This window comes from Nelumbo nucifera, chromosome 5, assembly GCF_055504915.1.
Source record: "Nelumbo nucifera cultivar China Antique chromosome 5, China Antique-T2T, whole genome shotgun sequence".
In the NCBI taxonomy this organism is placed as follows: Eukaryota; Viridiplantae; Streptophyta; class Magnoliopsida; order Proteales; family Nelumbonaceae; genus Nelumbo; species Nelumbo nucifera.
Window position 1 is genome coordinate 75785997 of NC_142653.1, and position 11378 is coordinate 75797374.

Below are 11378 nucleotides of genomic sequence, written 5' to 3' on the forward strand. Positions count from 1 at the left end.
AACGGGACTAGGCCCTTGCACCACCTTGGCTGCGCCTCTACTGTGCCTCTACTGCCTAACCATCATTCTGTGGATAATCTCCTCCTCACTCGCCATATCGACACCTGTGCAAAGGGTGAAAAGTTAGCCAAGACAAGCATAAACTCAAAAAAAAGGGGGAATCAACAAGTGAACTAAAGCAACAAGATAGACTGGCCTCTCCGCGTATTAGCCTAGTGTGGATTGGCATCAAGAAAGAGGTGTATAGCATCACATTGACCTCCTTGATCATGCTTATGGCCACTCTCTCCTCTTCAGTCAGTCTGTGCAACTTGGGTTGTGGCACCTTAGTCATCAGCTCCTAGAGCACGATAGGTAGGGGCGAGCCCTCGGTATAGCGCACAAAGAAGAATTCCCCTTTCCAATGCTTCACTAAGGATGGGGCTCCGACTAGCACCTTGATGCACTGCCTGGCCGAGAAATAGTAATAACCCTATTGGTGGTGCTTCAACTGAAGAAAATAGCTCACCACTCCCAAGGTAAGCTTGAGATCATGGACGAAGCAGTATGACATAAGGCCGATCAAGAACCTAAAAGAGAGTTTGGCATCAACTGCACCAACATCACCCGATACCACTTGAACACCTCGATTATTCCCTCGTGCAAAGGGAACCTTAGCCCAGCCTCCAAACTAATCTTGTACACAAAAAGCTCACCAGGCCGAGCATCTATGGGGCTCTCATCAGGCAGGGGACACCTTAACTAATACTCCTTAGGAATGCAGTACAAAGCTTGGATCCGAGCAACATCCCCAGGAGTCAAATAGCAAGGGGTGGCACCAAATCGGCAGCTAGCCTGCGTAGGAAGTTCTACCTCCACACTTGACGGCCCAACCTCAGCCTCCTCGGCCTCGGTAGATCTCCCAGAATCTACTCCCTCAAAGTCCACGGCCTCAGTAAAGGACCCCGACTCAGACTCATAGTAGGAAGAACTAAAGCTAGAAGACTCAAAAGAAGAGGAAGAACGAAAGGACGAGGAAGACATCTTATTGAACTTAGAAATGCAGAACTAAAGCAGACGACGAGAACCACAAATCACCCATCACCGAGCTCCATAAGCAATTCCATTCGCAAATGAAAAAGGAGAAATGTCCTTCCTTCCCTATTTAAAGATTCACGAGGGTGTACATCGAAGCAAGATTGATGATGGAGATTAAGTGCTGCTTTGACAAGCCCGAGAAGACCAATCGACACAATTGCCCACCGCACACGTAAGGCCTCCGAAACCGAAGCAATGCCTCTAATGACTCATTTTAGAGATGGTGTAGACATCGACCCCGCTAGTTCACCCTAGAGAACTGGCCCAATCAAGCCCGTAGATCCCCATGACGCGCTCAACAAGAACCAACTTCACAGGCCTCGGCCATCAACCGAGGAGTCTATGTTACACCTCGACCGAGCACTCATCTCCCCGACTTCGGAACTAGAGGAGTGGTGTTTGGATTTCGAATTCTGAAACCAAAGTTCCTTTGCCGATGATTGGAGAGCTCTTCGGCTACATCCCACAGTGCGCGGATTCCAAATTTCGAAAAGCACTAAAGAGAGCCAACCGGACCAAATGCTAAACCAGACTTCAACTTCGAGTTCCTCAGCCGAGGACTAACGCTTTCTCTCGCACTAGACTTCGGTCGAGCACATTACTTCTCGACTTTAGAACTGGGGGAGTGGTGTTCGGGTCATGGTTGAGCTAGCTTTGGGTGCCACGTGGCCACCCAGTCACCTCGGCCACATTAGCGCCATGCTACCATCTTCGCGGCATACATCGACTCCACGGCCACGACATCGCTATGCTACTTCCGTAGCCCGCACCTTATCCTCCCAACCACATTGACTCCATGTCATGTGGATAAGCACAACCAAGAATAGGAGAGCAGATGGGGACAACTCCACTGGGGATTAGGACACATCCCAAACACCTTGACAGTTAGCCTTGTCCCGATAACCCCAAAAGCCTAATTCGACCAGGACACGAACCTTCAACTATAAAAAGGTACTCCCCACTCGAGGTAAGAAATCCAACCTCTAGTTCTCATACCGATATACTGCTTGGATCAACATTGTTCTCCAACTACTCGGCCCGTCTACCTACTGCCCTCTACTAACTTGAGCATCGGAGTATCTACCCGGGGATAACTCCTCGGGCCTCTGACATTTTCTTGTTTGCAGATCTCATTGTGCAGCTTTGTCTTTCGACCTTGGCTCCGCCCTATTGGGAAGGATTATCTGACTGTGACCTCAGTTCTTGCACCACCTAGAATTGAGTAGTATCAGGACTTAATTGAGACCTACCTTGGTATTATCAAAACCTTAGAGGTTAATGGTTTAAATGGAAAAGGTAGTCATGCTTTCCCTAGACCTTATGGTAAGCTTAATTGTGAAAATTCTAAGTGTGGAGGCATAAGAACTCGACTCCCAAACCCTTGGAATCGTCTACCTAAAGTTTCTAAGGTTGAACATAATTAGTAGTTGATTTCCTATAAAGTAGTAGTCAACTACCTACAACAAGCAAGATTGGTATCACTTATTACATGAGGTAGTAGTTGACCACTTGTGATAGCTGTTCTTGGTGTCAAAGTATTGGCTCTGCCTTGTAGTAAGGGTGATCACTGGTTGGGCTAGGCTAGACTTGAGTTAGGCTTTGAACTTAATATAAATAGTTTATATTAAATGGCATATAATATGCATGTAAATTTACTTTATACATTATATAATAATATATATTATAATTTCCATGTTTTTATATTTATGTATAAAATATATGTGGGTTGGGATGGGCTTGAAGTATTAGGCCTGGGCCTGACTCTAAAATTTACGGGCCTGATGTAGGCTTGGGCTCAAGCCAGGCCTGAACACTAAACGTATACTTAAGCTTGAAATTTCTGGGTAAAATATATAAATATATGTTGGGTTGGGCCAGTTAATATTATCACCCATAGCGTGTGGTTGACTAATGAAAAGGTAATATTCGATTATGTTTAATAGCTGAGAACAAGTTGCATTGAGTAGTCGATTAAAAAAGAGAGAAGTTTCTCTCCTACGAGTAGTAGTTACCTACTTGAACTTGATAGTTGTCTACCTTTCTGATAGGATTGAAGCAGTTGATTACTTGATATTGTTAGTCAACTATTTCATGAAAAGAATGAAGATTTTTGACGAGTTGAAGGCTCAACGAACCTTTCCTCTTCTAATAAGCCTTCAATAATGTTGGGAATAAGTCTAAACATTTATAAATGGTTTAATCCATTCCCAACGGCTATATAATGGTAACAAACTCTCTAGGCTTCATTCATGCTACATATATACATGAGTTTGAGTTGAAAAAACTTAAGGAAGTGCATTGTGGTAAAAAGATTCAAGTGAAAAAATGAGTAAAAGCAAGAGAGCAACTTAGAGTAAAAATATTCTAAGCTAAAAACGTTTTATCCTTGGAGAGAAGCTTGAGAAAGTTATTTATGCTTTATTGGTACTCTCCAAGAATCATTAGTCTCTTTAGTGTAGAACCCACATTTGTTTGTGCTCATTCTTGCATTTGAATAGTTGTTGTATTTGTATATCAACCTTTATGGAGGCATTATAATGTGTTTCATTTGCATATTTTATTATACTAGTAAATTTGCATGTGCGTGGCAATTTTAGATTATGAAGATAGTAATATACATTTAAATTTTATGTTCCAAAGAAGTAATATTATGTCTATAAAATAATTCTATATTAGAGATGTCCTAAATGTTTTCTACAAATATTATGTATTTTTTTGTATATTTTGTGTTTGCCTTTCTTTAATTTTTATTATTTAATTCTGACATAATGGCTTGATCCATTTGACCTAGATGGTTGAATTGCTTACCTACTATCTAGACAGAAGGGCAATTTCATTTTTTTGGTTCAATGTTGAAAATAAGGGATTTAGGGTCCGTTTGATTTGCAAATAGGACCGCACCGAAAGTAATTTTATTAGTCTATTTATTATTTTCTTATTAATTTATTAATATTTAGTGAATATATAATTATTATTTAAAAATTAATACCTTAGTATTTATTATTAATTTATTAAATTTTATTATTACTTTCTTATTAGTTTATTAATTTTTATCATTTTGATTATTGAATTATAATTAATTTATTATTATTGATAATTAATATGTTAGTATTTTATTATTCTTTAAATATTATATATATATATATTATTTATACTTAATTATTCTTATTATTTAATAAATAATATTTTAGCCTTTTATTATTACATTGTTTTTATTATTTTATTAGTATTTATCCTTAATTTATGAATATTTTATTAAAATATCATTATATTATTATTCCTTGAATAATATTTTTATTATTATATTTTATTCTTATTTTCTTATTGGTTTTTAATATTTTATTATACTATGATTATTTTGTAAATATTTTATTATTATTATTATTATTACTATTATTATTATTATTGTCTTATCATTGCTTTCATAATATTTTATTGTGTATTTATGTTTATTATTATTACTTTAATTATATTATATTAATATTTTATTATTTTATTATTAATATATTATGACTATTTTTATTACTATTAACTTATCATTAATTTATTATTTTATTAACATTAGGGTTTGTGGGGCCTTTTGTCTTGAGTTATTTATTTCTTGATAGACTTTCGTATGGGAATCCCATTCCCGGGGGGAAGCCTGGAATGGCTATTCCCCCAAGAATGGAAATTGGCATCCCATTCCACAATTAAAAAGGGACTAAATTCAAATTACATTTTCTATACTATCATGTCTATAAAAGTAATTCTTATTATGGAATTTGTTTTTATTTTATAAGATGAATATACAATTATTAGAGATGCACTCAAATGTTTTTTTTTTGCAAAATTTATGTATTTTTCATTTTTATTTTTTATTATTTAATTATGGCATCAAATATTGACACATTTGACCTAAGAGTTGAATTGTTGACTTGGACCAAATAGGAAATCAATTTCATTTTTGGGTTGGTTATGAATTTTTATTTCATTTCCATTATCAATAAAAATAATTATTGTTTATGACACTTATTTTTCTTTAGTATGATTAATAAAATATCAGAGAAATGGATGATTTTTTATACATTTTTTTTTTATTTTGTAAATTTGTTACTATTATAAATATTTTATTATTAATTATGATATCATGGATTCCCCAATTAACCGGGATGGTTGAATTGGCTTACCCACCACTTGGATGGAAGAATAATTTTGTTCTTTTGTTAATTTTAAAAAAGGATAAATTGTTGAAACCTCCCCTAAAGTTTTTAACCACTATTAAAATCTCCCCTGAAGTTTGGTAATTGCAATCACCTCCCTTGAACTTTCTAATACAGTTTCAAGTAGACCCCCTCTCTTAAAATCCTCTAACAAGAGGCACACAAATGTCCAAAATACCCATGTGGTTACTATTGAGGATTATAAGAGAAGGGGTGTACTTGCAACTATGTTACAATGTTTAGAGGAGGTGATTGCAATTACCCAACTTTAGGGGAGATTTTCAGCAATGGTGAAAAACTTCAAGGGAGGTTTTAGAATTTTACCCCTTAAAACACATGGGTTTCATATTGTTAAAAAAGTATTTGATAAACATGGGTTTTAAATTACTTTTCAAAATATTTATTTTTATACTATCAAAATTAATGTTTTGTCTTTAATCCGTAGAATTTAATGATGAAAAAAATAAATCTTAAATATAGAGTTTAATGAGAGAATATATCCAAATAGTTTTAAATTTTACATTCAATTTCCATCATTAATAAAAACATTCCTTATTTATCATACTTATTATTGTTTAATATGTCAAATATATTATAATAAAATGTTTCCAATTATTTTTTATTTTTATATTTTTGCATTTTATTTACTTTTGAATTTTATTATTTAATTGTGGCAACATGGATTAACTCATTTGACCCAAAATGGTTTAATTTCTTACCACCACCTAGATGAGTTTTTATGTTAATGGAATGATTAATTTATTATGTATGGATTTAATTAATATAACTTAATGATGAGAAGAAACAACGATGTTTTAAATATATGGTTTAATGAAGGTTAATGTAAGTTAATTCCTTAAATGTTAATGAAAGGTAATTGAATGCATTGAATATCTTAAAATCACATATTTTCAACTCATTTTATATCAATAATTAATTACCCTATTTTCCCTCATTTTTTATCAATAAATTTAAATATGGAGGGGTAACTTTTTTCCTTAAAAAATTTCAGAAATATTCTTGAGGCTATTCATGCTTTTTAAAGTAGTATAGATTTGTTGTATTTCATCAGCTAGTGGGTTTCTAGTTGATAGTTGCTGAGTATTTAAGGATTGAACATTACAAAGGTTGGGATAACACCTGTAAGTCTATCTAGGTTGAAGGTCTTGTTGGCACCTGGGAAGTCCAAATGTTATAAAGGTTTTACTAGTACCTAGGAAGTCTAGCTGGTTTAATGGAAAATCTTAGGTGGTGTGCCTAGGGAGAGGATGTAGGCCTAGGTTGGCCAAACCTCTTGTCTATGTTTCGTATTTTAGAGTAGTTTTTTAAACTTGTTGATATTAATTCTACACATTGCTATCTGTTTTTACACAAGAACCTTGTATGATGGATCTTTGTTATTTTTTGCATAGCACTCAAGTTTGAAAAGACATTAGTTGGGGAGGTAACTTTATAGAATCCAATTCACCCTCCTCTTGGGTTAGGCTATCTAGGCAACAAATATGTTTCTTTATATAGACATTAAATGGAGAGTCTCTTAACATCCATTAAGTTTCTTGCATAGGCCTCAACATCAACCTATGGGATATAGATGTGTTAGGTCGTAGTTGCATAGGTAGGCCTGTAAATGGAGCAAACTTGAATTGAATCAAGTCATATTCATTTCGATTATAGATTAGCCGATCCGGATTCAATTTGATATCCGCTGAATATTCAAAATTATTAACTAAATTCAAATTTGATTAAAGAATCAAATATTCGGTTCTATTTGAATTCAACTGATTGTATAAACATTGAAAACCCTATTCTAAAAATTAGATTAAGAAGGAAGAAACCCCTCCAACATTGTTATCAGTTGTGAACAAGAAAAGGAAAGCTGAAAAATAAATAAAAAAAGAATGGAAAAGAAAAAGACCTCAAAAATCAAGAACCAAAATGAAAAGAAACAAAACTCAAAAACCTTAAACAAACAATGCATAAAGAAAAAGAATAAAGGAATAGCATGAGATCTTCGGCAATAGCTCCAATCCATAGAAGTCGAAGTTCAAACGTCAAAACTAGAAATGCCATGAAACCCTTTACCTTCAACATTACCTGCTTCTTAAAACATCATAAATGGAAATACCATGAAACCCCTTTATCTTAAAAAATATATGGTGTTCTATCCCTTCTCTATGCACTAACTTTGAACATCGGAAGTTAGAGGCCAAAGTTTGAACAAACACAATAGCTTCAGTCTTGCAAAGTTACAAGTTAACAGGGGAGGAGAGATAAGAGAAAGGGAAGGAAAGCAGGGGAGATGCAAGATAGAGAAGTCAGTCTTGTAGAGTTATAGGTTAATAGGGAGAAGAGATAAGAGAAAGGGAGGGAAAGTAGGGGAGATGCAAGATATAGATAAAGGGGCTAATGAGTTATGATATGTTAGTATAATGAGTGGCATAAAGCTATACAAGTAGCCAGGTCTTATTGTCAGCACCTGGTTTTTGCTTGGTCTACCCCTTGAACCTCCAATTTATCCCAAACACCCGATCAGACCCTCCTAATCTCTCAGAAACACCTAAAAACCCAAATTTCTATGATCTTGACCCCCTGAACCATTCAAACATTACCACCAAATCCTGAATACCCTAAAATACCCTCTTGTAAAATTGCAGCCCAAAATACCTTTGTTTTCCCTCCAATTGCACCAAGATTCTATTTCGAGGCTCTAGATTGACCAAATCAAGCTCTTTTTAGATCTGTCCAATACGAGCCCATTTGGCCCAATCTAACCCCACCAATCAACTCAGAATGTCTAAAAATCTCACCTACCAAATTTCAGTAAAAAATATCTCCATTTACCCATCCATCTAGAAGGATTTCATTTCAGCCTATCTCATTGGTCCACACATGCAAAACCACTTTCTACAATCAGACCCATCTCAACCCTCCATTTTTTTGACCCAAAACCACCCATCATTGAACCAGGACCTCGGTTTGACCCTTGGACCAATTTTGACCCAAATTTACAAAATTATAAAATTATCCTAAACTTTTAAAAATTTATGAAAATGCCCTTATACCCCACATATAAATTTAAGGGAAAATTCCCGATAGGTACCCTGTACTTTAGGCTGAGTACCATTTTAGTACCTAAACCTTAAAATGCGATAATCTAGTACTCGAGCTTTCATTTTGCGACGATTTAGTACCCGATGTTGACCAGTCATTAAGTGGCATGCAAAAATACAAAAATGCCCTTCAAGTGTCATCTAATTTTCTTTATCAACCATCCGGTAAAACCAAACCAATAATGCCGCCTATTCATCGTCTTGCCTCTTCTCTTCAATGGAGAAACCTTTTCAAGCTCTTTTGCTTTCTCACTCACCATTACCTTTTTCTTGTTGTTCTTTGGGATACTCTTTCTTCTGCTCTTCCAAAAATAGGAGAAAATTCTATCTGCTTCTCTCTTACTCTCTTTATTCTTTGTTAATCTAGTGGGGTTTTACTTTACTCTCATAGTTTCATTGCTATTCTTTTGGGGGTTATGAGTTTCCTCAATTATGGATTTGAAAATGATTGTATTTTCGGAGCAATTTTCTCATGCTATCTCTTCACGAACAGGCTACGCCATCACCATTTCCACCACTCCCATCAACGCCATTTACCTCCAATAAACCACCTCCTCCTCCTCCACCACCACCACCACCACCCCTACAACCATTCGTGTTGCCGACCTGCCCTTTTGCAACACCGACCATGGTTTACCACCCAACACCGAAAACACAGAAGCCTTGCCAAACTATCACATGAAAACCTCTTCCATGCCTCACAAACCCTTGAGCCTTCCTTCCACAACCTTGTCTCCACCATCACCTAGCAAGACGACCAGCCTCCATTGTGCATCATTGCCGACGTCTTCCTTGGATGGTCAGTTAACGTTGCCAAGCGCGTTGGATCATTCCATGCCGTTTTTACCACCTATGAAGGCTATGACATGGCCACATACTTCTCTTTGTGGTTAAACCTCCCACACCGCCACACGGACTCCGATGAATTCACCGTACCGGGTTTCCCTGAAACATGTCGTTTCCATCGCTCACAGCTTCATCCAAAACTGAGATCCGTAGATGGTACTGACCCCTGTTCTATTGTTTACTAGAGAGAGCTACGACTCTCTTTGGGTTCAATGGCTTCTTGTGTAACGCAGCTGAGGAAATGGAGCCATTTGGGTTAGAAATATTGAGAAAATTTACGGGAGTTCCAGTTTGGTATATTGGACCTTTACTACCTCCAGCATTTCTTCTTAACCTTCCCTCTCCCACTGATTCCAATTTATCCTCCTTACGTGCGAGAAAGCAACCCGATATCACACCGGAGAATTGCATCAAGTGGTTGGATTCCCATTGACCTGGTTCGGTTCTATACATCACGTTTGGATCTCAAAACACGACCAGTGCTACCCAAATGATGGAACTATCTGGGTTGTTAGGCCACTTGTTGGGTTTGATATAAATGGTGAGTTTAAGGCGGAATGGTTGCCAGAAGGATTCGAAGAAAGTGTTACCAAGAGTAGACAAGGTCTCGTTGTGCGAAAATGGGCACCTCAGTTGGAGATTCTCTCGCACAAATCGAAGAGCGTGTTTCTTAGCCACTGTGGATGGAATTCGGTTTTGGAGAGCTTGAGCCAAGGGGTGCCGATTATAGGGTGGCCATTGGTAGCAGAACAGGCTTATAATTCGAAGTTGATGGAAGAGGAGATAGGTGTTTGTGTGGAATTGGCAAGGGGACTGGACGGTAGGGTCATGAGTGGGGAGGTGGAGAGAGAAATTAAGTTGGTGATGGGTGGGGGAGAAAATGGGAAGGAGATGAAGATGAAGGCGAGTGAAGCTGCAAGAAAGGTAAGAGCTGCAGTGGAAAAAGGAGATCAGTTGGGGTCTTCGATTAAGGCACTTGACGGTTTTTTAGAGATTGCGTTGTCGTAGAGACGAAGCTCTAGTTTAAATGAAGCAAATGAATATCCTTCTTAAGAGAATTGAAAATGGTGGAGGGTGTGATTGGGAAAGCAGATGAGGTGGTGGAGAAGAGAGCTATATTGCTATAGCAGTTGCAGAGAAGACAAAACAATGTTGAGGTTACTTTTTATTTTAGCCTATTGTTTTCCAATATTCTATTATTCTCTCGATCGGCATTTAGAACAGAGAGTATAAAACAAAGCTATGGGCTCAAGCTTTCGAAAGGACACTTGGGTGTATTATTTTCTTTCTTTTGTTCAATGTGTTAATCTCCACTGATGTATTGCAAACGGGTGTTTCCGTAATCCACGTACCCGCCTTACACTGGTAACCCTCGTTACACCACCTTTTGGAGGTGGAAGTGGACTTCCAGGGACAAATCCTCCACCTTCAACTAGTCCAACATGCCCCATCAAGGCGCTAAAACTAGGGTTGTGTTTGGATGTTCTTGGTGGGTTGGTACACATTGGATTAGAGAACCTAGTGGAAAATGCTTGTTGTCCGGCCTTAAATCGCTCGAAAATTTCCCTAAATTTAACACATTCTAGTATTACATTGTTCAGCCTCTTCCTTCTCTCAACCGAACAGAGCGACGACGGTGATTGGTTCAACACAGATCGTCCCCCTCTTTCTCTCTCTCTGTCTTTTCTCCCTTTCTTCCTCTTCTTCTTCTTCTTCCATCATCAAATCACCCAAAACACACCCCTGTTCATATTCTTCCTCACGATCGATAGAGTTGGTGAACCAGCAGTGGTAGACCTCCTCTACCTTTGGTTTCTCTTTCCCTTTATCCATTTTCCCTTCTCTTGGACTCCCTCTCCCTTTCTCTCCTCCCTCTTTTTTTTCAATTTTTTTTCTTTCTCCGATCGCCGCTGCAACTCTTGGCACCCTTTCCTCTTCGGCCTCTCTTCTCTTCCATATTTCTCTCTTCATCTCTCTCTCATTTTTCTCTCGCAGCCCGTTCCTCTTGTACATCTCCATCATCCCTCTCTGTCTTCTGATTACCGAAGCTAATTCATTGACTAGGAGTATCATTCGTCGCCTTTGACCTCAAGAAGGAGAACAGAGCAGCAGTGCTGGAATCACGTCCCACTCGATCCCTTTC

At 37.4% G+C, this 11378-nt stretch overlaps 1 pseudogene; it reads left to right on the forward strand.

Moving 5' to 3' along the window:
• The first annotated feature begins 8977 nt into the window (after positions 1–8977).
• Positions 8978–10436, forward strand: LOC148791906 (UDP-glycosyltransferase 92A1 pseudogene; annotated as a pseudogene).
• Positions 10437–11378: the final 942 nt, after the last annotated feature.